The sequence below is a fragment of the Scyliorhinus torazame genome, chromosome 4, assembly GCF_047496885.1.
Source record: "Scyliorhinus torazame isolate Kashiwa2021f chromosome 4, sScyTor2.1, whole genome shotgun sequence".
NCBI classification, from domain to species: Eukaryota; Metazoa; Chordata; class Chondrichthyes; order Carcharhiniformes; family Scyliorhinidae; genus Scyliorhinus; species Scyliorhinus torazame.
The window spans coordinates 289,035,833-289,063,005 of NC_092710.1; the positions used below are offsets into that span (position 1 = coordinate 289,035,833).

General features: G+C 47.2%; 1 long non-coding RNA gene across 3 annotated transcripts in view; it reads right to left on the reverse strand.

Moving 5' to 3' along the window:
• Positions 1 to 27,173, reverse strand: part of LOC140410986 (uncharacterized) — a 75,519-nt gene that overhangs the window by 12,695 nt on the left and 35,651 nt on the right. For all 3 annotated transcript variants that reach the window (XR_011940779.1, XR_011940778.1, XR_011940780.1), the window contains exon 2: positions 17,643 to 17,703. This is a non-coding gene — a long non-coding RNA (uncharacterized lncRNA). The remainder of the gene's footprint in view (positions 1 to 17,642; positions 17,704 to 27,173) is intronic.

Genomic DNA, 27,173 nt, shown 5'->3' on the forward strand with positions numbered 1-27,173 from the left:
TTCTCAACAATTGACCTGAAATCCGCCGACCACCAGCTCCCCATCCGGAAGTCGGACCGGCCATACACTGCCTTCAAGGCGGACGGTCGCCTCTACCACTTCCTTAGGGTCCCTTTCGGTGTCACAAATGGGGTCTCGGTCTTCCAAAGAGAGATGGACCGAATGGTCGACCAGTACGGTTTGTGGGCCACCTTTCCGTACTTAGATAATGTCACCATCTGCGGTCATGACCAGCAGGACCACAATGCCAACCTCGATAAATTCCTCCGCACTGCCACTCTTCTCAACCTGACCTACAAGAAAGAGAAGTGTGTTCAGCACGACCCGGTTAGCCATTCTCGGCTATATAGTCCAAAACGGACTTATCGGGCCTGACCCCGACGGCATGTGTCCCCTCATGGAACTTCCCCTCCCCACTGCCCCAAGGCCCTCAAACGCTGCCTGGTGTTCTTTTCCTACTGCGCTCAGTGGGTCCCAAACTATGCGGACAAGGCCCGCCCACTCATTCAGTCCACCCAATTCCCCCTTGCGGCCGAGGCACAACATGCTTTCGCCCGCATCAGAGCAGACATCGCCAAGGCCGGGATGCACGCAGTGGTCGAGTCACTGCCTTTCCAAGTAGAAAGCGACGCTTCAGATGTCGCCCTTGCCGCCACTCTAAACCAGGCAGGCAGACCTGTGGCATTCTTTGCCTCGGAAAATCATCTGTCGAAAAGGAGGCCCAAGCTATCGTTGAAGCTGTGCGGCATTGGAGGCATTACCTGGCCGGTAAGAGATTCACTCTCCTTACGGACCAACGGTCGGTAGCCTTCATGTTCGATAACACACAGCGGGGCAAGATCAAAAATGATAAAATCTTGCGGTGGAGAATCAAGCTCTCCAACTATAATTACGAGACCTTGTATCGCCCCGGTAAACTCAAAGAGCCCTCAGACGCCCTATCCCGAGGTACATGTGCCAGCGCACAAGTGGAGCAACTCCGGGCCCTACACGACAGCCTTTGTCACTCGGGGGTCACTTGATTGTACCATCTGGTCAAAGCTCGCAATCTGCCCTACTCCGTCGAGGAAGTAAGGACAGTCACTAGGGACTGGTGCAAGCCGCTCTTCTACCGGACGGACCGTGCACGCCTGGTGAAGGCTTCCCACCCCTTTGAACGCCCCAGCATGGATTTCAAAGGGCCCCTCCCCTCCACCGACTGTAACACGTACATTCTCATTGTGGTCGATGAGTACTCCAGATTCCCCTTCGCCATCCCATGCCCCGATATGACGTCTGCCACCGTCATCAAGGCCCTCAGCATCATCTTCGCTCTGTTCGGTTTCCCCGCCTACATCCACAGTGACAGGGGATCCTCATTCATGAGCGATGAGCTGCGTCAGTTCCTGCTCAGCAGGGGTATAGCCTCCAGCAGGACGACCAGCTACAACCCCCGGGGAATCGGGCAAGTAGAACGGGAGAATGGGACGGTTTGGAGGGCTGTCCAGCTGGCCCTACGGTCCAGTAACCTCCCAGCCTCTCGCTGGCAGGAGGTCCTCCCTGACGCTCTGCACTCCATCCGGTCACTATTGTGCACCGCCACTAATAACACACCCCATGAACGTGTTTTTACCTTCCCCAGGAAGTCCACATCCTGGGTGTCGCTCCCGACTTGGCTCGCTGCTCCAGGAACGGTCCTTCTCCGTAGGCACGTCCGACTCCACAAGGCGGACCCCTTGGTGGACAGGGTTCACCTGCTCCACGCCAACCCTCAATATGCCTACGTTGAGTTCCCCCCGGCCGCCAAGATACTGTCTCACTCAGCGACCTGGCACCGTCAGGTTCAACCCCAACACATACCCCCACCAATGTGCCCCCCCCACCTCCCACCGCGCCGCCAATATTGACCCCACTAGACTACCCCCCCACCTCCCCTTTTCCGCACAAGAGGCCGAAGAGGACTTCTGCACGCTCCCGGAGTTCCCCGATGACTGGCCAGCATCAGCACAGCCACCACCGCCATCGGTGCCACCTCCACCACTGCCAGCACCAACTTCCCCACCACCGTTAAGCCGCTCCCAATGAAGTACCAAAGCACCATGTGGTGTTGGGTGTTCTGACACACAGATGAGCCAACACAGTTGCATGTGGTACAACGCTTCTTTATTTAAACTCACTATTTACAACTTGGTCTTTGCACTCTGCACGTGGGGGGCTCCCTGCTTGTGGTGTTTCAACAGCTCTTTCTTGTTTCCTTCTCCCCAGACCTACTGACCTCCAGGTGTCGTGCTCGTGCTTTTTATGTGGTTGGTGTTCTTGTCTGTGATTGGTTGTGGTGTTGTGTACTCTGATTTGCCTGTTAGTGTGTCCATCATGATGTGTGTGTTTGAATATCATGACATCCCCCCTTTTTACAAAGATATGTGCCTACGTGGTAATAAATATGATCGTGACGTGAGTGCATCTAAGAGTGTGTGTGTGTCGTGTGCAGCATGTGTCTATGACGGAACTATGTACATGGGGCGATGTCGAGTGCGTCACATGAATCCAGTTGTACCATAACATAACAGAAATGCGAACGAGAGAAGAAGAAAAAAAAATTTGAACAGTTGTCCAGTCAGACATCTGGAACGATAAACAACAACAGGTTATCATGTAAAATTGTCCAACTTATTTAACATATGAACTGTATTATAAGTCCATTCTAATGGGTTTGCGACGAATTCGGATTGACCGCCTCAAGGGTGGATCAAGAACCACCGGCTGCTGTGCAGGCATGGCCATGGGTGGCGATGGAAAGGGCGTGATGTGCGGCAGCTCCACAAAGTCATCCTCGGAAGCCTGTTGAGGATCTGGCGTGTTGTGTGGCTGTGAGCGTGGAAGTCGGCGAAGGGCGCGCCGATTGCGGCGACGCACGGAACCATCCGGCATGCGAACCAGGAACGAGCGGGGAGCCACTTGTCGGAGGACTTCGGCCGGTGCTGACCAGCCACCATACGGTTGATGGACGCGTACTTTGTCTCCGGAGGACAGGGGGGGCAGGTCCGTCGCTCGTGTGTCGTACCGACCTTTCTGGCGATCACGCTGCAGTTGCATGTTCCGAAGAACCGCCTCATGGTCTGTTGTCGGTGCCAGGACGGAAGGTACCGTCGTCCTGAGGGAGCGACCCATTAGTAGCTGCGCTGGCGAGAGGCCCGTGGATAACGGGGCCGATCGATAGGCCAGCAAGGCAAGGTTAAAGTCCGATCCGGCATCAGCCGCCTTGCACAGGAGCCGCTTTGCGATGTGGACACCCTTTTCAGCCTTCCCGTTCGATTGTGGATGCAGAGGGCTGGATGTCACATGAGTGAAACCATATGCTGCGGCAAAGGACGACCATTCACGGCTGGCAAAACAAGGTCCATTGTCTGACATGACAGTCCTTGGAATGCCATGGCGAGCAAACGTTTCCTTGCAGGCCCCAATGACTGCGGACGACGTCAGATCATGGAGAGGCATGACTTCCGGGTAGTTTGAGAAGTAGTCTATAATAACAATGTAATCTCTGCCGAGCGCGTGAAATAGGTCAACACCCACCTTCGCCCAGGGGGACGTCACCATCTCGTGTGGTAGAAGTGTTTCCGGAGGTTGCGCTGGCTGAAACCTCTGACAGGTTGTGCAGTTGAGCACCATGTTGGCTATGTCTTCATTAATACCCGGCCAATATACCGCCTCCCGGGCCCTTCGTCTGCATTTTTCGACGCCCAAGTGGCCTTCGTGTAGTTGACGAAGAATCATCTGGCGCACACTGTGTGGAATGACGATCCTATGCGATTTCATAAGGACCCCGTCTATATTGGTGAGATCATCTCGCACATTATAAAACTGGGGGCACTGCCCTTTTAGCCACCCTTCCGTCATGTGGCGCATCACTCGCTGCAGCAGAGGGTCAGTCGCCGTCTCTGCGCGTATGTGGGCCAGACAAGGATCATCAGCTGGCATATTTGCTGCTGTCAGAGTCACGTGTGCCTCAATTTGACGCACGAACCCCTCCGCATCTGGTGGTGTGCTCACTGCTCGGGAAAGAGTGTCCGCCACTATGAGTTCCTTCCCCGGAGTGTAGATCAGTGCAAAATCGTACCTCCTGAGTTTAAGTAAGATGCGCTGGAGGCGAGGAGTCATGTCGTTCAGGTCTTTGTTAATGATGTTGACCAGGGGGCGGTGGTCAGTTTCGACCGTGAATCGTGGCAGGCCATACACATAGTCGTGGAACTTGTCCAGTCCAGTTAACAAGCCCAGGCATTCTTTTTCGATTTGCGCGTAGCGCTGTTCGGTAGGGGTCATGGCTCGTGAGGCATACGCAACCGGGGCCCATGATGACGTGCTGTCTTTTTGCAGGAGTACCGCTCCAATACCAGATTGGCTGGCGTCTGTTGAGATCTTTGTAGGGCGAGTCGTGTCAAAGAAGGCCAGCACTGGTGCCGTGACCAGTTTGTGCTTGAGCTCCTCCCATTCCCGCTGATGCGACTGGTGCCAGTTGAATTCCGTCGATTTTTTTACGAGATGGCGCATGTTTGTTGTATGAGAAGCCAGGTTGGGAATGAACTTCCCAAGGAAGTTGACCATGCCCAGGAATCTTAAGACAGCCTTCTTGTCAGCCGGTCGTGGCATGGCTGTGATGGCGCTAACCTTGTCTGCATCGGGACGGACCCCGGACCTTGAGATGTGGTCCCCGAGGAATTTCAGCTCCGTCTGGCCGAAAGCACACTTCGCACGGTTGAGACGCAGGCCATTTTGCCGTATGCGGGTGAAGACACGTCGAAGACGATGCATGTGTTCCTGCGGAGTGGTGGACCAAATGATGATATCGTCCACATATACACGTACCCCTTCGATGCCTTCCATCATCTGCTCCATAATGCGGTGGAATACTTCAGATGCCGAAATGATGCCGAATGGCATCCGGTTGTAGCAGAATCTGCCAAAAGGGGTGTTGAATGTGCATAGTCTTCGGCTGGCCGGGTCCAGTTTGATCTGCCAGAATCCTTTGGACGCATCCAATTTAGTGAATATGTTGGCTCGCGCCATCTCGCTGGTGAGGTCTTCTCGTTTCGGGATGGGATAGTGTTCCCGCATGATGTTGTTGTTCAGATCTTTTGGATCTATACATATACGGAGCTCGCCAGAGGGCTTCTTTACACAGACCATGGAGCTGACCCATGGCGTGGGCTCCGTGACCTTGGATAGGACCCCTTGGTCCTGAAGAATCTGCAGTTGTGCCTTGAGGCGGTCTTTGAGAGGCACAGGAACCCTGCGAGGTGCGTGAACGACAGGGATGGCGTCCGGTCTGAGTCGAATCTTGTACGTGTGTGGCAATGTCCCCATGCCTTCAAAAACCTCCTGGTTGTGAGCGAGGAGGGAATGGAGATTCGCGTGGAACTCAGCATCCGGGAAGTCGGATATCTCATCTGGAGAGAGAGACATGATGCGCTGTACCAGGTGAAGGACCTTACACGCTTGTGCGCCCAGTAACGAGTCCTTTGATGAGCCCACAACTTCGAAGGGGAGTGTGGCCGTGTACCTCTTGTGAGTCACCTGTAGCTGGCAAGATCCTACGGACGGGATAACGTTCCCGTTATAGTCAACCATCTTAAGCCGGGATGGTGTGATGGGTGGTTTGACCTTCATGGCCTGGACTGCAGAGTAAGCAATCAGGTTGGCGGATGCGCCGGTGTCCAGACGGAAGGCGACGCGCGATCGGTTGACCGTCAGGGTGGCACACCACTCATCGTCTGGATTGATGGCATTGACCTTGTTGACATCAATGACGGCAACTCGGAAGTCATCCTGGTCATCTGCATCACTTAACTGGAAGTCTTGATGCGTGGGCTGGACGGTCCTGACTCGTGTGCGAGGTTGTCGAGGATGCGCCGGATCCATGGGTTGAGCCGCACGACAGCGGGCTGCGTAGTGGCCTATCATGGCACATCTGTTGCACTGTCGGTATTTTGCAGGACATTGCCCTTTTAAGTGTAGACCTCCACAATTGCTGCACGTCATGACGTCACGACGTTCGTTGCGCCACTGCGCATGCGCAGTGCGATCTTGCGGTGGGCGCGCCTGCGCAGTGCGTCCCTCGTTGTGGCCGTTATTTTTGGCGCGCACCTGCGCGGGAGACCGCGAAAAGCGCGGGAAGCGGCCGCTGTCGTCCGGGCCGTGGGGCGGGAAGAAATCGACGGCCTGGATGCGTTCAACGTCGTGGGCGGCCTGGCTTGCCGATTCGACGGCTGGGGACCCCCTCCGTGCCAACTCGGACGCCTGAAATCGGGCAAAACGGCAGGTAGCATTTTCATGGAGGACACAGGCTTCCACAGCAGACGCTAAGGTGAGGCTCTTTATTTTAAGAAGCTGCTGGCGTAGGCCACTAGAGGCAACGCCAAAAACAATCTGGTCCCTGATCATGGACTCTGTAGTGGTGCCGTAACCGCAGGACTGCGCTAGAATCCGGAGGTGCGTCAAAAAGGGTTGAAAAAGCTCCTCCTTACCTTGCAGGCGTTGCTGAAAGATGTATCTTTCAAAAGTTTCGTTTACTTCAGTTTGAAAGTGCTGGTCCAGTTTGAGGATGACCGTGTCATATTTGGCCTGGTTTTCGCCTTCTTCGAACACCAGTGAATTAAAGACATCGTTTGGGTGGGGGCCTGCGTAGAAGAGGAGCATTGCAATCTTCGAATCATCCGAGGCATTCTGTTTTTCGGTGGCACGGATGTACAGGTCAAATCGCTGCCTGTAGAGCTTCCAGTTGGTGCCTAGGTTCCCCGTGACTTGCATCGGCTGCGGTTTGCCGGTGTGGTCCATGTCCAGAATGGCAGGTTGGTAGGCAGGTATCGATCCACTCCTGTACCATGTGGTGTTGGGTGTTCTGACACACAGATGAGCCAACACAGTTGCATGTGGTACAACGCTTCTTTATTTAAACTCACTATTTACAACTTGGTCTTTGCACTCTGCACGTGGGGGGCTCCCTGCTTGTGGTGTTTCAACAGCTCTTTCTTGTTTCCTTCTCCCCAGACCTACTGACCTCCAGGTGTCGTGCTCGTGCTTTTTATGTGGTTGGTGTTCTTGTCTGTGATTGGTTGTGGTGTTGTGTACTCTGATTTGCCTGTTAGTGTGTCCATCATGATGTGTGTGTTTGAATATCATGACACACCAGACCGGCTGAACCTTTGACAGACTCCGGATCGTCAACGTGGACTTTTCTTTCCCTACCACTGTACATAATTGCATAATTGTATATAGTTTCACGTCACCCCCGCCGGACTCATTTTAACAGGGGGTGAATTACATCTCCACAGTAATAGGAGATGTAAGGTAGGACCTGCACTACAGGTTCGCCGGTAGCTCCTGCCGGCTGGCTCCGCCCACGGAGAACTGTATAAATATGTGTGACCTCCAGTGCCCAGCCATTTCGCCAGCTGCAGCAGGAGGCCATGCATTTGACTGTAATAAAGCCACAGTTGTACCCAACTTTAGTCTTTGTGCAATTGATCGTGCACCAGGGTTCTTTCTATTTTTAAAGCTCTCAGTCCCCTATGAAAATTACTTTGTTTAACTCTGTCAAATTCAATGTAAGTCTGTCCAGACTGTTTTCTTACATTTCAAAACTTTTGTCTGTAAGCCTCGAATACCAGCTCATAAGCACTCAATATAGCTTTCTTCACTGCATCATACTCAATCACAGAATAATGCAGTGCATCTGCATTGACACATGAAAGACATCTGACCTGCCTACCTAATCCCATTTGCCAGCACTTGGCCCACAGCCTTGAATGCCCATTGCAGGGATTTATTTCATTGGAGGGAATGATATAGCTGGATCACAGAGCCTACTATGGTTGGACAACCAGTAGAAAATCAAGCTGCAGAAGAATTGCAAATGGACCATCCTGGGATGTTTCCTGATTGTGTGATAACAAGATCACAGGCACATAAGATGAGACAAGGGAAGGAGAAGTTACGAGTACAGGATGAGAAAAGTGCAATAAGGTTATCTGATACTGTCTTTAGTAAGCTGAATGAAGAGGGTACAGATAGAATAGAGTCAAAGGGCAAGATCTTCCAGCTTCGTTACCCTCGCACTCAAGCGTAATGAGGTCAGCGAATAGCAGGAGAGGCCAAAAACGGGAACCGCGCCAGGCGCCAAACAGTTAGCGATGCAAACGGCCTGCCAATAGGCGAATTTGGAATCTCGCCGTAGCGTGGCAACAAACCAATTATTAGCACTTAAGCCCCATTTTCATATAATTAACGAGAGATAAGCATCATGCAACAGCCTTCTGTCATCCAGCAGCCTCTGCAGCAAGTGCTTACGCTGGCACCGATTAATACTCCTTTTTAAAAACAGAAGCCTGACAGAAGGACTTCTGTGGGGAGACGAGGAGGTGAGTAGCCACCTCTGCTTACAGGAAAAGAGACCGGGGGCGCTGGGCTTGCTGCCCCTGTGCTCGGTGGAGGATGGGGACCCTCGAGGAGGTGAGTAGCCACCTCTGCTTACAGGAAAAGAGACCGGGGGCGCTGGGCTTGCTGCCCCTGTGCTCGGTGGAGGATGGGGACCCTCGGCTGGGGCGGGCCACCGTGGGAGGGTGGGGGAGAGCCGCTGGCGGGGGCAACTGGGGAGGGCAATCCCTCATGGAAACACCAGCCCCATTCCGGGGGCAACCCCTGTCCCTGCCTGTCTGCCCACCGATCACCCATAACCCCCACCGACTGCCGAGTCCTCTGGCTGCGCGGCTGAAGGCAATCGCTAATAGGGAATTGGCAATCGTGGTTAAGTGAGCATTTCACACATGCCAAGTGGGTTCCCGGGGTTAGGTGGGCCATGTACCATGTGGGAGTCATTGCCTAGCATTCCAATCGCACCTGGACACTGTGTGGGGGTCAACACCACACAATCAGCAGCCAACATCCGAACACCCCAGGGGATGGGACACATCTCCGGGGACATGAACACGGCCGGAGGACGGGTGGGTGCCACGGGGAGGGTGTGATGCCTGGAGAGACAGGCAAATGGTCAGGGTCCAGCATTGTGGAAGAAAGTGACAGAGGCATCATGCTGTTTGTGCAAAGAGCGGGTTTAATATACTGTACAATACCGCATTTCCGATAGTGCCGCCCCCCCCAACCCCAGACCCCCAAACACACACCCTCCCCACCCACTACCTAACCCCTCCCCCCTACTAAGTCCCTCAGTGATGCTCAACGTGCCTGGCCATCCTAGCTCTACCACTACGTCATGGTGTTTCCCCAGGATGCACATCTGACGTGGAGGCAGCCAGGTGCTTACCATGTCCCATGGCCTTCGATGCCCCTGGGGGCGTCCTCTGGGGCCAGAGGGGCCCGGCTCACTTGTCGACTTGCCGTGCTGCCCTGTCCCGTGTGCTGACCCCAAGACGCGGCCTCATCAGAGGGGTGCAACACGGGAGTGCTGGTGGCCACCGTTGTCACTCCGTGGAAGTGTCCGGGTTGGCACTCAGCGCCCCGTCCTCCAGATTGGTGAACTTGGGGCTCTGGAGTTCACCTTGGAATGGAGGGGCAGCTTGTTCGAGCCCCGGCTGCCCCTGCATCATCTGGCTCTGCCAGCCCTGGTGGTTCCCCATCGTCGTGTCAACACCCTCGGCGATGCTCCTCAGTGACTGGGACACATCCCCCAGTGACCGGGCCATGCTCTGTGGTGCCTAGCCATGCCAACTGCGACAAGGGCAAGCTCCGCAGCGCCTTGGCCATTCCCATCTGAGAGCAGGACATGTCCCGCAGAACCCCATCAAGGTTGGCTGATAATGGGTGACATCCACCAGTGAGACAGAGTTACTGCCGAGATCCTCAGCCATGGCTGCGCAATGCCTTGGACTCATTCACTCATAGTGCCAATTATGTGCACCAGGCTCTCCACTGCGGTCGCCACCCTAGCAGTGTTGGCCTCAGTGCCACACATTGCCGGCGCCACCTCCTGTGCCCGTAGCCTCTGGGACTCCTCCAATCGGCTATGGATCTGCTGGAGTGAAGCTGACATCGCCCTCTGAATTTCCCGGCTGCTCCCTATCTTTCCCATCAGCCCCGGGTAACTTTGTTCCAAAGGCTCAGCATCAAGCTGGGACCCAGCTGGGTCCAGGGATCCTGCAGACCTCCAACTGCTGTCTTGGCTGGGAGTTCCTGCCTCCACCAGATGGGCATCATCAGCCGTGCAGTGCTCACCAGATTGTGCCCGGCAGCATGACCACTAACATTTCCCACCGAGGTGTGTGTATCTGCGCTGGAGGAGGGTGGAGATGACAGCTGTGCCGCGACTATAACAGTTGTATCCTCAGATCTCGGAGGCTGCCCTCGCTGTGATGCTGGCAGACCAGGTGGCCAGATGACAGAGAAGGCAGCAGCAGCAGCATCAACAGAGTTTCGAGGTGGCAGCCCAGGTGCAGGCCCCGCCCGCCCATCAGGCCAGGGAGGGATCCAGAGGCGGAGGTCGATGATGGCCCAAGGTGTACAGGTGTCAATGGTCTTTTGAACAGATGACAGGCAATGTGTGCCACAGGAAGCTCCGCCTGAATAAGGGGACAGTGCAGCACCTGTGCCATGGCCTTGCGGACTTGGCACCACGTGGAAGAATAGGACACTCACTCTCGGTGGCCATCAATCTCACTGTAGCCCTGAACCTTTATGCCTCAGGATCATTCCAGGGCTCGAGCGGGGATTTGTGGCATCTATAGTCCACAAGTGTATCCATGAGGTCACGGATGCACTGTTTGCCCCAGCAGAAAACTGTATAAACTTTGACATGGACCAGGCCCAACAAAATGCCCGGGCAGCAGGATTACCTGCCATCAATGTGATATCCCAGGTTCAAGGGGGCAATAGATGTCATGCATGTTGTTAAGTAATGGGTTAAGAGACATTGCAATTAGTTGTCTCATTTATGTTATGTATCCATTAATTGACACTGATATGTAAAGGGGCTTCAGGTGGCCTCTGTCAGGTGGTGTGTTAAGAGTTTTGTACAGAGGCTGTGGAAGTGAAATAAATGGTGTTTGGTGAAAAGGAACATGAACTTTAGACTCTTCATTTCACAGCAACTAAAACGTCTAACAGTGGCAGCAGAGGATGGTTGCTGTGCAAATGTGAAGGTTTGAAAGATACAACTTTTCCTGTTCAAACCAAGGAGTGAGTGAGAAGGAAAAAAAAAAGATACATGGCTGAACCCAGGATAAAGATGGCTGGATATGACTATCCTCCCTTATATTCAGAAAGGGAATCGTACGACCAATGGAGAAGTGCAGTAGTTATGTGGACTAAAGTAACTGCTTTGGGAAAGAGAAAACAAGGTATGGCATTGGCTCTTTCTCTATCATATGGCAGTAAAATCCGAAACAAAGTGCTTTCTGAGCTGGAATTGGAAGAATTAGACTCAGAAGACGGTCTGGAGACTTTATTACATTATATGGATAAGATTTATAAGAAAGATGACTTGTTAAGTGCGTATGAAGCATGGTCGGATTTTGATAAGTTCCGGAAAATGGAGGATATCTCCATGGAAGACTATATAATGGAATTTGGCAAACTATATAAAAGGCTGCAGAAACGCAATCTGGAATTTCCAGTCTGTGTTGGCCTTTAAAATTACTTGACTGTGCTAGAGTGAGCAACATGGATAGGCTCCTGATTTTGACAGGAGTTCAATTTACTGATAAGGATACCTTATTCGAACAGAATGACAAAAGCTTTACAAAGGTTTCTGGTGAAACATTAAATTCCGATGGCTCTGATGACCCAAATAGGTCAGCCTGCAATAAGGCAGAATATGGAAGATACACTAGTAACAGGATGGCGAAATCGTATGGCTACGAACAGGGCTCAAGACTACAGAAGGAGACCGAGACAAGGAAATTATGAAGACAGAAACTCAGTTAGAACCTACAATAGGAAGACGAACCCCAGAAATGCACGGGGCATGATAAATCGATGTTTTTGATGTGACTCTCAATACCATTATGCTTTCAACTGTCCAACTCGTTATGATAGAGTGTTTGAAGCGACACATGACACGGAAGAGTCAGAAGAGGAAAAAAATAGTGACCAGAAAGAAGGCATTGTCCTATTGACAAGCAGTTTTACGCCGGTAATGAGAGTGTTGGTTTCAGAATCCTTCAACTGTGCTGTATTGGACAGTGGCTGCACATCTACTGTGTGTGGAATTGATTGGTTAAAGTGTTACCTGGACTCTTTGAATGCTGAAAATCGTAACAAAGGAAAGGAATTTGAAAGTTTCACAAGTTTCAGGTTTGGGGATGATAATACTCTGAAGGCGCTGAAAAGAGTGGTGATCCCTTGCAATATTGCCGGAGTGAATCATTTCATTAGCACGGATGTTGTAGCAAGTGAGATACCTTTGCTTCTGAGCAGACCATCAATGAAGAAAGCACACATGAAACTGGATATGGAACAGGATAAGGCAAAAGTTTTTGGAAAGACTGTGGACTTACAATTTACACAGTCGGGACACTATTGTGGTTACCGACAAATAATTTTTCAAGTAGAGTGGTTAAGGATGTGTTAATGGCAGTTGAAAATGGGACTTTAGCTGATAAAAAGCTTGTGGTATTAAAACTGCATAGGCAATTTGCACATCCGTCTCCTCGGAGGCTGAAAAATTTATTAAAGGATGCAGGGGTAAGGGATGACGACGATACTAACTGATAGAACAGGTTAGTGACTGCTGTGAAGTTTGTAGGAAGTACAGAAGGACACCAGCACGACCGATAGTAACCCTACCTTTGGCCAGGAATTTTAACGACATTGTGGCCATGGACCTTAAGATCTGGGATAAAGCAAATAATATACTTATTTTGCATTTTGTAGATTTAGCAACCAGATTTAGTCAATCAACGATTGTACGAAGTAAAGAAAAGAGAGTAATTCTGGATCAAATCGTGGAAAAATGGATAGGGACAGGAATGGGTCCACCGGCAAAATTCCTTACGGACAATGGGGGAGAATTTGCTAATTATGAGTTTAGGGATGTGTGTGAAAACAAGAATATCAGAGTTATGAATACGGCTGCAGAAAGCCCATTTAGTAATGGTGTCTGTGAAAGAAATCATGCTGTCATCGATGACATGCTTCAGAAGCTTTTGGCAGATCGACCAAATTGCAGTTGGTTGGGGGCTATAGTCCTTATCAATTAGTGTTTGGTAGAAATCCTAAAATTCCGTCCATTTTGGATGACCCGCCTCCAGCTTGGGAGGGGACTACAATTAGCTCTGGTTTTGCTGAACATTTAAATGCATTACATAGCAGTAGAAAAGCTTTTTTGGAAGGAGAAGTCTCTGAAAGAATTCGCAGAGCTTTAAGGCATAACGTACGGCCATCAGATGCTGTTTTTCAGCAAGGAGACATGGTATACTATAAGAGAGACAATTCTAATGAATGGAAAGGCCCAGGGAAGATCATAGACATAGATTGCAAAACAATTATTTTGCTACATGGTAATCAAACTGTTAGGGTCCATTCATCAATGGGTACAGATTACAAATTTTCAAATTTAGACAGAGCAGACGGACATGACGAGGAACCAGCGTCATCTGGTATGCATGTGTTACATAACTATGAGGACCAATTAACTGATATAGACAGGGTTTCTGTGGAGGAACACAACACTTCTGGTGAATTAAAACAGGACATTTTTCCGAAAGGGCAACTGCCAAAATTGGTACAAAAGTGACATACTTGCCTGAAGGGTCTAGTCAATGGAAGGATGCAACTGTTATTAGTAGAGCAGGGAAGGCCACTGGAAAGTATAAACATTGTTGAATGTGCAGCATTCAGGGGAAGGAGTCAAGACAATGGATTGGGAAAACAAAGTTCAAAAATGGAGGGCACAGAAGCGCAGTGCCAGTTCAGATAGTACATCGGATAGTGAACAGGTCCGTAGGAAAAGGTCGAGAACTATTGAAAGGACATCCCACAGCAGAAGGGAAAGATCAAGCAGTAGCAGTACAGAACGAGATACTAGGCGGGAGAGGGGACGTAGTTTGTCAAGATCTCGGAACATGAGTAAGACTACGAATACTAATAGGAGTAGAAGCCCACGTGCACGTGAGATTTTGGTGGCTTCAAATAAATTAGATGAAAAAGTTATTAAAGAAGCTAAACAGCAAGAATTGCATAGTTGGAGTGAATTTGGGGTAAACACGGAAGTACCGGATAGGGGACAAAGAGCTCTATCCCACAGATGGATTTGCACAGAAAAGGTTCTTCCGGATGGAACTTATAAGGCAAAGGCCAGGCTCGTGGCAAGGGGATTTGAAGAAAACTTAGAAGATCAGGATTTAACGGTAGATTCACCTACAGCAGGAAAGGTTATTTTAAAGATCTTCTTGGCTCTATTAGCCACAAAGGCATGGGAATGCAAATCTGTAGATATAAAAGCTGCCTTTTTGCAGGGGCATCAGCTCCAGAGAGACATTTTTCTCCGTCCTCCTAAAGAAACAGCTAACACAGAAGGGGTACTCTGAAAGTTGAACAAATGTGTATATGGATTAAATGATGCAGCTAGTGTCTGGTATTTTTCGGTAAGGTCAGTTTTGTTAAAGTTAGGCCGTTGCCAGTTGAAAGCAGATCCTGCAATGTTTTACTGGCACTATAAAGGAAATCTTTCTGGCATTTTTATGATGCATGTCGATGATTTTTTGTGGGGTGGGACTAGTGATTTTGAAGCTATTGTAATCTCTGGTTTGAGGAAAGAATTCAGGGTTGGAAGTCAGGCTTCCGGTGCATTTAAATATATTGGACTGGAAATTGGACAGACTAAGTTAGGGGCAACATTACGTCAGCAATCTTATTTGGAAAGCATCACCCCAATAGCAATTAGTCGTGGCCGAGTTTCACAAAAAGACGCAATGGTTTCAAAGATAGAAAAAGAGCAACTACGAAGTTCAATTGGGCAACTGAACTGGTTAGGTAGACAGACTAGACCGGACATGAGTTTTGATGTCTTAGATTTGAGTACAAAAATGAATGATCCCAAAGTGGAAGACATAATAAGAGCAAATAAAGCGTTGGCCAAACTAAAAATGCAGGAGTGTGTTTTGAAGTTCCCGGTTTTAGGTGACCTTAAGCACTTGAAACTCATAGTTTATAGTGATGCGCCCTACGCAAATATATGTGATGAGGTTTCAAGCGCAGGAGGTCTTATAATTTTCCTTTTGGGGAACAATGGTAAATGTTCCCACTTGTGTGGGAAACAAAGAAAATAAGGAGAGTGGTAAAAAGCACTTTGGCTGCTGAGACGTTAAGCCTTGTAGAGGCAGTGGATATGGCTTTTTATATAAGTATGACATTGACAGAAATTTTGGGATTAGGGGATTTGGGTAATATACCTATTGACTGTCACGTTGACAATAAATCCCTGTGGGAAAATGTGCACTCTCCAAAAAGTGTCAATGAAAAGAGGTTACGGATAGACATCGCAAGTTTGAAGCAGATGTTGGACAGAGGGGAAATAACAAAAATTAAATGGGTCGACAGGAGCTATCAACTGTCAGACTGTTTTACGAAAAGAGGGGCGAGTTCACAGAAACTTTTGGATATTGTTAATGAAGGGCACTTGTTTCTGTGACTGTTTTTTTTTCTTTCTCGTCCAATCAAAAAAAGAAATGGGGGGACATCATGTGTGTGTTTTTGAGTTTCTTGAAATTTTGTTTTCACCTAATTCTTTTTTTTCTCCAAGGGGAGACTGTTAAGTAATAGGTTAAGAGACATTGCAATTAGTTGTCTCATTTACGTAAAGTATCCATTAATTGACACTGATATGTAAAGATGCTTCAGGTGGCCTCTGTCAGGTGGTGTATTGTTAAGAGTTTTGTGCAGAGGCTGTGGAAGTGAAATAAATGGTGTTTGGTGAAAAGGAACAAGAACTTTAGACTCTTCATTTCACAGCAACTAAAACATTTAACACATGTTGCCTTGCACGCATGGTTGGGGGGTGGGGGAGGTGGAATGGGGGATGCAGGCATGGGCACACTACTGGACATGGATGGGCCAGGGCATGGTATGGTGCTGGGCAGGGCCGTGCCAGGCACATGGTCACCAGGGTGGGGGGGCAGGCATGACAGGCGGGGTCGGTGCCAACCCACTCTGGGGCCCAGTGGAGATCATTGATCTTCTTATGGCACTGTGTGTAGGTCCTCCTGGTGAAGCTCTCCAAGCTGACAGCCACTGCCACTTTTTCCTAGGTGACACCGGTTGCCCTGATGGCTGACCCTACGAGCGCCTCAGGGGAACAGGGCATTCTGTCTAGATTCGACCACGTCCAGCAATCTAGCCAGGTCGGCATCCCCAAATTGCGGGGCTGGTCTCCTCGGTGGCATGGCTGCGGGATGCATGGCGTTTGCTCTGCTTCCTCTTGTTGGCAGGAAGCTGGCGGGTGGGCTCCCAGTGAAGCAGCCGGCAGGACCATCATTTGCATCTTGGAAGCTGTTGGGTCTCGTTAAGTGGACAAATTCAAATTTGATACCGATGACGGTCTCACTGGGTCGAGCATCAGGAAGCTCACGGCAGCTCCCGCTCGCTACCACACTTCACAACTTTTCCTATAAATCGCGCCCTAAGTATGGGTAAGTAATGGTGTGGATCTCACCCAAAAAGCCAGGAGGAAAAACCCCACCAAATCCGCCCAAAATACACTAAGAAATGTTTCCGTTACATTGCACCCAATGTTTCATTATGAAGTCTAATGTTTGAAATGGCTGTGGGATCAACACTGGTGTAGTGTTACATGTTGTTCAGATTCTGTTCTGTTTGTAGTGCGCATTTTGTAGTAGGTGGTGTGACAATGAGGACCTCTCAGACGATGACACAGCAAGCATGAGGTCTTTTGATGTGGAGGGAAAGCTTATTATTGCCTCACAAAATTCAAGCGAAGTGCACTTTATGAAAGGAAAAGCTAAGAATTGGGAGCGAGGTGTATTTTTAAATGTACAGTCATTTAGATTTCGACTGTAGCAACAATCCTGCTGCTTGCCTGGTCAGTGAACTCTGCCGGAGGCTTGAATTTCCTGCCATAAATGCAGGCTATGACTTCAGAGTTTGAAAATGATCGTCATTATCTAAAAATCCTATGTGCATAAAAATATTTTGCTGGTAAATCAATTTCAGAATGAGATGACATCTGAACAATGTGGATGGCTGAGACACTAAATGAGTGTATTTTCTTATTTTGGGCATTTATTTTGAATGCATATATTGACAAGAAGAATAAAATTTATCGTATTTCATAAAGCTGAATTCACGTATCTGTGTTGATACAGGGCTACCAGATCAGTCAATGTGTTTAGATAGGTCAGATGGTACACGGGGTGTCAAATCCTCACTCGATTAAGCAGCCTTTTGGCACTTTGGAGCCCAGAGGTAAATCTCGGGTTTGAGTTGGAAACATCAGATTGAACAAAACCAGTGTTTTCAGTGTGAGGAATGTAAAACTGTTCGTTGGTAAGTGAAAATTACAATATACAAGGTGGAATTATTTTGTTGCCATGCAACATCTTGGCTTTAGATATGCAGAATCGAATGCAATTTACCGTTTTGAGTGAGTATGATCAATTATATTACATTTAAATGGATAAAAATAAGAACGGGCTCACCTGTCATGGTGTGAATGTCGCATGAGGTCGTGAGGGATGGCCATTTGGTAAAAGTGGGTCACTGGAAAATAAGTTTGAAAAACCTTTACTTCGTGGACCATATCAGATTGAGAGAAAACTGAGTGAAGTAAATTATCTGGTATACACACCTGATAAATGTAAATCTGACAGAGAATGTCACATCAACATGCCAAGAGGTATTGGGATAGAGGAGATGAGGACAAGCATGAGGTCTTGGTAGTATTGGAACAGGGAGAAGTGGAAGGGTTACATTCGGAGAGTGACTTTCCTCTAATTCATTTGGGTAATTGGGGAAATACTCGGAAATTTAGACAATTGGTTGTTACCTTCCAGATAAGAGCCGAGGCGAATTGAAAGAGTTTTATAAATTTGCTTGTGGGAATAAATTACATGGAACAGAGATAGCCATGTTGGACGTAGATGTGGGAAAAACTGTTTCAATAAAGCAACATCCATATAGGTTAGATCCAGCAAAGCTATCACAAGTGGAGAATGAATTTGAATATTTTTTTCAAAATGACATTATTGAAGAGTTCTAGTGATTGGAGTTCACCTACTATAATGGTGCCAAAGCCAGATGGAACACAAAGACTTTGCCTGGGCTACAGGAAAGTGAATGTCGTGAACAAGAGTGACTTGTTTCCTGTACCATGATTGGAGGATTGCATTGAAAAAGTTGGACAGTCTAAATTCATCACAAAAATAGACTTGCTAAAGGATATTGGCAATTTCCTTTGTCTCAGCATTCGAGACACCAAATAGACTTTATCAATTTAAAGTTATCCCTTTCGGGAAAAAGAATGCACCTGCAAAATTTCAGAGATTAATGAATAAAGTTATTCAGGGACTGAGTTTCTATACGGTGTGCATTGATGATTTAATGCCGTTTAGTCAAAGTTCGAAGAACATCAGCAATACCAAAAAGAACTGTTTGAATGCTGGGGGCTGTGTTGTTACTGGAAGATGGACTCGGAATTGAGAAGCCTGTGGTGGCATACTTTCATTGTTAAATAAGGTAGACCTAATAAGAAATGATTCAGAAATAAAATCATCTTTCAAGTTGTGTTTCATTTGAAAAAAAAGGAAGGTGTTAAGAATTGGGAAAAATTAAGATTCAAAAATTTAATTGGGATAAAATAAAAAGGGGAATTGAAAAGGATAGTTGGCCGAAAGGGGTTCTGATATGCGAATTAGCATACGTGAGAAAAGCAAGCGTTTACCATGTGATGAGGAAAAAACAACGAAGTGTAGAAGAGGTAACTTCAAAGCGGAGAGATAAGGGAATTGGCACTTATATGTTAAAAAGCTGAGTCCACAGGGTGGGTAATATCAAAGTCAAAGAATGATATATCCATAGCACATTAACTGGAGAAAGGGACACAGTCGATCCTATCATAACCATACCCAAGTGCATAAAGTAATCTCCCCTGAAAACAAATTATTGCAAAAACGGCAGCTGGTTAAGATCCAAAATTCAAACTGAGATGCTTATGCCTTCATTGAAACGGAAGACAGTGTTCCCAAATGTGAACAAATAACCTGCAGGATTTCGCTAATAGAGTTATATAATATTGGATGCTGTATGGGAACAAGGGTCATCTCAGAATTCAGGAAACAGAGGTAGTTGGAACAAAAAGGTAACTTCCCATAATACTGTGTGCGTATAGCCATCGGTGTAACTTTTAAAAATATATTTGTATTCAACTTTTTTAATTTTGTAAATACTAAAAACAATAAGAATTAATAACAGACTTCCCCCCCCCCCCCCGGAAAACCAAACAGAACTCCCCCCAGCAGCCTCCCCCCACCCTCCCCATCGACCCTTTACCCTCTCCCTGGCAATTAGCGGTGACCAGCTCTTTAAAGTACTAAATAAACGGCTGCCATCTTCAGTAAAACCATTCAATTGCTCCCCTTATGGAGTGCTTAACTTTCCTGATACAAAAATTCCAGAAGATCCCCAGCCATACTGAGTGAAGGAGCTGACCTCCAACCCATCATCCCCGCCTTCGAGCAATCAGCGAGGTGAAGGCCTGAATATCAGTGCCCGCCCAAGTCTGCAGCTCCGACAGGTTGATACTCCAAAGATGGCCCCAAGGGGACAAGGCTTCAGTTCAATTTGTACATGGTGCCAAAGAAGGAGACACAAAACCCCACAAGCTTAGGGCACAAACAGAATATATGTACATGGTTGGCCAGGCCCCTCCCACAACACTCACACTCATCCCCCACACCTGCAAAATAACCGGTTTGTCCTGGATTTGGTCAAAAGGGCCGATGCACTACTTTCAACTGTATCAGCCTAACCTTGCACATGATGATGTTGCATTCAGCCTACGCAGAATCTCACACATCACCCCCCTCCCCAGCTCGAACCACAACTCCTCCCCCCACTTGGCCTTAATCCCCTCCAAAAGACACTGCCTCCTCCATTATAGGCCTCCCTGAGCATTATAAATCCCGGAGGTGCACCGCTCCTCTGTCCCCGCCGATGACAAGACCCTTTCCAGTAACAAGGAAGATGACACCACCGAGAATGTTGGAAAGATCTTCTTCGAGAAGTCACGCACCTGTAAATATCTAAATATACCCAACCGTGAAAGTCCAAATTTTTCTGCCAACCCCTCCATGCTCGTAAACCAGCCCTCCAAAAACAAATCCTTCATCACCACAACCCCCTTCTCCTCCCGACAGTTCGAACATGTGATTCGCACAGACCGGCACCAACTTCGATACCAATTTCAATTTGAAGTGCTGCCGAAATTGTCTCCATATCTTCAGTGTGGAGGACACCACCGGATTCCCTGATTACTTCCCTGGAGTAAAAGGTAACGAAGCCGCCACCATTCGCACCCATGCAGCATCAGGGTCCCCACAACATCCCAGCACCTCTCAGCATTCTCCGCCCAATAATAATATATCAAACTTGGCAACACCAAGCCCACCTCCCCCCCCCCGCCCCCACACAACTGCTGTTCCCTCTGAAGTAGCCTCCTCCAAATCCTAGCTAATTTTCCAGCCCAAATGAAAGTCAAAATCAATTTCTGGACTCCCCCAAAAAAGGATTTTGGCAAAAAAAAAAAAAAGGCAAATCCTGAAAAAAAGACAAAAAATGCGGCAGGACATTCATTTCTACCGAGTGAATTCTGCCAGCCAAGGACAGAGGGATGCTGTCCCACCTCTACAAGTCCGCTTTAAGCCTGCTCACCAGGCTTGTAAAATTCAATTTCTGAAGCCGAGCCCAATCCCAGGCCACTCGCACCCCTAAGTGTGTAAAATGGGAACCCATCCGTTCCTCAGGCGGTACGATCCACACTCTACCGGGTCCTTATCCTTCTTTAGCAGAAAAAAGATAGACGCTTGCATCATTGTCTCCATAAGAGACCACGCCATTCACCGAGTCCTCAAACATCTCCACCAACAGCTGCACCAGTATATCAGCAATGTTTTAATAAAACTCCACCAGGAATCCATCTGGCCCTGGCACTTTACTCGTCTGCATTCGCCCAATCGCCACTCTGACCTCCTCCCCACCCCCAGCGGCCCCTCCATCTCTTCCCAATCCTCCTCCTCCAACCCTGGGACACTCCAAACCCTCAAAAACGTCAACATATCTGACTCCTCCTCCGCAGCTCTGACCTATACAGAGTCTTATAGAACACCTCAAACACCCCATTAACTTTATCCGGCGCCAATACTAACCTACCATATCTTTGCAGTATCCTTGAGCACGGGTGAGGTCCCGGAGGACTGAACAATTGCTAATGTTGTCCCTTTGTTTAAGAAGGGTAGCAGGGATAATCCAGGGAATTATAGACCTGTGAGCTTGACGTCAGTGGTAGGCAAACTGTTGGAGAAGGTACTGAGGGATAGGATCTATTCACATTTGGAAGCCAATAGACTTATTAGTGATAGGCAGCATGGTTTTGTGCAGGGAAGGTCATGTCTTACAAACCTAATAGAATTCTTTGAGGAAGTGACAAAGTTAATTGATGAGGGAAGGGCGGTAGATGTCATATACATGGACTTCAGTAAAGTGTTTGATAAAGTTTCCCATGGCAGGTTGATGGAAAAAGTGAAGTCATATGGGGTTCAGGGTGTACTAGCTAGATGGATAAAGAACTGGCTAGGCAACAGGAGACAGAGAGTAGTGGTGGAAGGGAATGTCTCAAAATGGAGAAAGGGGACTAGTGGTGTACCACAGGGATCCGTGCTCGGACCACTGTTGTTTGTGATATACATAAATGATCTGGACGAAGGTATAGGTGGTCTGATTAGCAGGTTTGCAGGTGATACTAAGATTGGTGGAGTTGCAGATAGCGAGGAGGACTGTCCGAGAATACAGCAAAATATAGATAGATTGGAGAGTTGGGCAGAGAAATGGCAGATGGAGTTCAATCCAGGCAAATGCGAGGTGATGCATTTTGGAAAATCTAATTCAAGAGCGGACTATACGGTCAATGGAAGATTCCTGGGGAAAAGTGATGTACAGAGAGATCTGGGAGTTCAGGTCCATTGTACCCTGAAGGTGGCAACGCAGGTCGATAGAGTGGTCAAGAAGGCATACAGCATGCTTGCCTTCATCGGACGGGTTATTGAGTACAAGAGTCGGCAGGTCATGTTACAATTGTATAGGACTTTGGTTAGGCCACATTTGGAATACTGCGTGCAGTTCTGGTCGCCACATTACCAGAAGGATGTGGATGCTTTAGAGAGGGTGCAGAGGAGGTTCACCAGGATGTTGCCTGGTATGGAGGGTGCTAGCTATGAAGAAAGGTTGAGTAGATTCGGATTGTTTTCGTTGGAAAGACAGAGGTTGAGGGGGGGACCTGATTGAGGTCTACAAAATTATGAGAGGTATGGACAGGGTGGATATCAACAAGCTTTTTCCAAGAGTGGAGGTGTCAGTTACAAGGGGTCACGATTTCAAGGTGAGAGGGGGAAAGTTTAAGGGAGACGTGCGTGGAAAGTCTTTTACGCAGAGGGTGATGGGTGCCTGGCCAGCGGAGGTGGTAGAGGCGGGCACGATACCATCATTTAAGATGCATCTAGACAGATATATGAACGGGCGGGGAACAGAGGGAAGTAGATCCTTGGAAAATAGAAGGCAGGTTGAGATAAAGGATCTGGATCAGCGCAGGCTGGGAGGGCCGAAGGGCCTGTTCCTGTGCTATAATTTTCTTTGTTCCATCACCCAACCACCGAATCCATACATTCCCAGGAAGACCGCCTGCCCCCTCAGCTGACCAGCCAAAAGCTCACTGGTCATTTCCCCACATTAATACATACTCCCCTGGAGCATGACAATTGCCGTACCCAGGGGCGGATCTACTATGAAACTAATGAAGCTTAAGCTTCAGGGCCCCTAATCCCGGAGGGGCCCCAGAAGCGACTGTAGTCCACATTGCTTAAATATTGTGTCTACTGTATGAGAAGGGGTTTAAAAAAAATAATATTAATAATAATGTAATTCAATACAAAATAATAGTTAAAATAAAAATTTAAAGGTTATTAAAGTATCATGTAGGCTAGCCGTAAATGAAAAAAATGTTCAAATTAAGGATGTTTCGTTCTAAATATATTTAATATAAAATAATTATAAATAATTTAAAACACTATTAACATTTATGACAGAAATACAAACAGTAGATGACGTGTCATAACAAAAAAGGGGAGCCGTTGAAAAGGCAAACACAGTGCTAACGTAAATTTTCAACGTGATAGCATTGGTGATAGCGATCTCGACAAGAATTTTTTTCAATGAAGTGTTCATGAGGATACAATATTTTAATTACCCCGACTCAAAAATAAATGTTTTATTTAGAAAAGTAAGGTAAGTAATAAAGGTGAAATAGTGTTAGATTAGCCTAAGCCTATTGTTTTTATGAAGAGGTGAACGGAAGGTAGACTACGACCGCATAGCATAGGCTAATACTATATTACAAGTATTTATGAAAAAGTAATAAAAGGGTGAATTTGTGTTAAAAAATTACAGGTGTTTATTATGAAAAGTGTTCAAATAATGGGAAAATTGTGTTATACTACCTTAGCCTATGAGTTTTGGCGGCCTAGTCTTGCCTAACTTAGTCTAACCTAGTGTAGGCTAGCTTGAATATAGCCTAGTTTAGCCTATTTAGCTTATTTATTATAAATCTTAAAAAATGGCGCTTTACTTTCTGAGAAGGTTTTTTTTAAAAAAACCTTTCTCAGAAAGTAGACCTAAAAAAAATTCCTTTCAAAGCATGTGACAATAGTCGCACGACTCAAATTGATTAATTTTTTGTTGTATATATTTCAACAATCCCAAAGTTTGAGAGTCAGTAGCACAGATGTTGTAAGGTGAAATGTCGCGGTAAATTGGCTGTTCTGCAGTGGCTAATGTAATTTTTTCCCCTTTTTAACAGAGGTCAAGACCCTAGAGGAGTACCTGAAGTTGTTGACTATTTTGGCATTTTGCAGGAGCTGTATGTTTTCTTTTCTGGATCTCCACGAAGATGGTGGATTTTAAACACACAGGGCAATCTACATTTTTCTCTAAAGAGCTTAAGTGTAACTATGAAGCAGTCTGGGCAATTAAAAATGGATATATGGGTACTTTACAAACTCTCAAACATATTTTTGAAGACTCAGAAGAGAAGCCTGAATGTAAACGAGATGCAAAGAATTTATACCACAAGTTGGTAAAGCTGGAATATGCTATTTTAACAGTCGTTTGGGAAGAAGTGCTGGAGCGTTTCAACAAAACAAGAAACTCCAAACCCCTGGTTTTGATGTATTTGAAGGTTATCTTCTGCTATCATCTTTACTTTCGTTTGTTAAAGAACTCAGAGAAAATTCAGCCGATAGAATTGCACACTATGAATCAGAAGCAAAAGGTTGTGTGAAGATATCACCTCAAATTATTCTGATGCTTCCAAACGCATTGTTACAAGGAAATTTTCAGATGGAACAAGTGGTATTGCTTCTTTGAGAGGAGCTGACAAATTTAGGATAGAAGTTCTATATCAACTCTATGACTGCTTGATAATCCAGTTACGCAAGAGGATTGACCCATATGGGCAGATTGCGAAAAGGTTCAAGTTCCTCTCAGAATTGGTGAACAATTCTGAAATTGATGAGGACTGTATTAAACTTATAATATCGTATTACAAAGATGATATTGATCACAAATTAGTAAACGAGTGCTATCAGTTCAAAGAATATTTGCGCCTTAGGAAATCCCAGAACACAGTAGAAAACACGCCATCTAAAATGCAATGCACAGAAGTTCTTCAGTTTATTTGTGAGCAACACCTAATTGAAGTGTTCCCCAATATTACTACTGCGCTTAAGCTGTACTTGACAATGCCTATCACAAGCTGTGAAGCAGAAAGGAATTTTTCAAAGCTATCCTTTATAAAGAACAAATTTTGGTCCACCATGACTGAAGAGCGCTTAAATTCTTTATGCATATTGTCTCTAGAAAATGACATTGCAAGGAAGCTCTCATATGACAAAACTGTACGTGAATATGTTGCTGGAAAAAACAGAAAAAAGAGTATTTTGTAAAATGTGCTACATGTAGTATGTATTCTCATAGTTGTCTAAAATAAAAGATTATATTGACTGTGGTCTTTTCTATGTTTTATTTCATCATTCTATGATGCATCATGCATGTATTTAACATTTCCCTAATTTTCATCCCCCCATAACTCAAAAACTATAAGGCATAGGAAATTTTTATTCACACCAGTGACTTTGACATGTGAGACAATCCAGTACAGCAATTTTAATCAAAATCTGAGATGTAGTGGTTAAATCTTTTTAAAATTTGCGGTGATCTGTCGTGGAACAACCCCATTGAAGAAGAAAACAGTGGTTACCCAGACCTCGTTGCTGGTTGCGAACATAACAGTTCAAGCTTCAGGGCCCCAAAAATGTAGGTCCACTACTGGCTGTACCGCCTTATCAGTGGATAGAGCCTGCAACTTCTTTCTACTAGCCAGAAGCTCTCGCATCGAGTCACTTGAATATCTGCCATCTTGTCCAGCATCTCGTCCACCAACCACTGGCACTCCTCTCTCGTCTCCCTATCCTTCTGTGTATTTTGCGAAATTATCTCCCCTCGCACCACTACCTTCAGGCCCCCCACAATACTAAGGATGACACCTCCCCATTCTTGTTGAACCCCACATACTCATCACCTTTGCATCGTCACATAAAATCCCAAATTCGCCAACATCCCCACATCAAACCACCCCCCCCGGTCGCTGGGCTGCGCTATCTCCAAAGTCACAACCACCAGGCTCAGAGCATGGTGTGAAATCACTTCTGTGGAATATTCCGCATTCTTCACCCCTGGCAACAGGGCTCTCCACATTACATAAAGTCTATGCAGGAATATACATTATGCACTGGAGAGAAAACTGTAATGTATCCACTCCACCCATCTCCTTCATGAACGCCGACCGTGCTTTCGGGATAGCGATTCCGGCTTAGACCGATCCAACTGGAGTCTCAATACGCAGTTAAAATCCCCCCCCAAAATCAACTGGTATCCATATCAGGTATCACAGCCAGCATCCTCTTCATAAACTCCACATCTGGAGTGCACTGCCTGGGAGGGTAGTAGAGGTAGGCTGCCTCACATCTTTTAAAAAGTACGTGGATGAGCACTTGGCACATCATAACATTCAAGGCTGGGGCAGCACGGTGGCGTAGTGGAGAGCATTGCTGCCTCACGGTGCCGAGGTCCCAAGTTCAATCCCAGCTCTGGGTCAGTGTCCGTGTGGAGTTTGCACATTCTCCCCGTGTTTGCGTGGGTTTCACCCCCACCACCCAAAGCTGTGCAGGGTAGATGGATTGGCCATACTAAATTGCCCCTCAATTGGGAAAAAAATAATTGGGTACTCTAAATTTATTTTTTAAAATAACATTCAAGTCTATGGGCCAAGTGCTGGCAAATGGGATCAGGTAGGCAGGTCAGGTGTTTTTCCGGCTCAATGGGCCGAAGGACCTCTTCTGCACTATTATTCTATGATTCTGTCATCCCAATTTGGAGCATACACACTCACCAGCCTCAACGACTTACCCTCCAATGTCCCCGTAACTGGAACCTAGGTAGCAACTGCTACCTCGCTCCTCCATCCACGTTCCCCAGCATTCACACCTTCTAGGCTCAACGAAACCTGCCTCAGCAGGTCCTGCAGGCCTCAGACCCTCTCCCCACTTTGTTCCCGTTCATTAGCAAATCTAACTCAGCCAGCAAGGTAGCCCCCCGCCAGAGCCCACAATACCCAAATAAACAACCAAAGACAAAAGCCAGACTCCAAAACGAAACCAAAACTCCCCCACCCGTGCCTTCTACCACACAAAACAACCCCCCCACCTCTCCAAACCAAACACTCCCTCCAAATGTCAAACACGCCTTAGTGCGAAAAAAGATAGAAAAAAAGAGAAAGAACTCCCCAGGCCAAATTGCAACAATTTCAATTACCCCCAACATTGTACAAACAAGATAAAAAGAGAGCC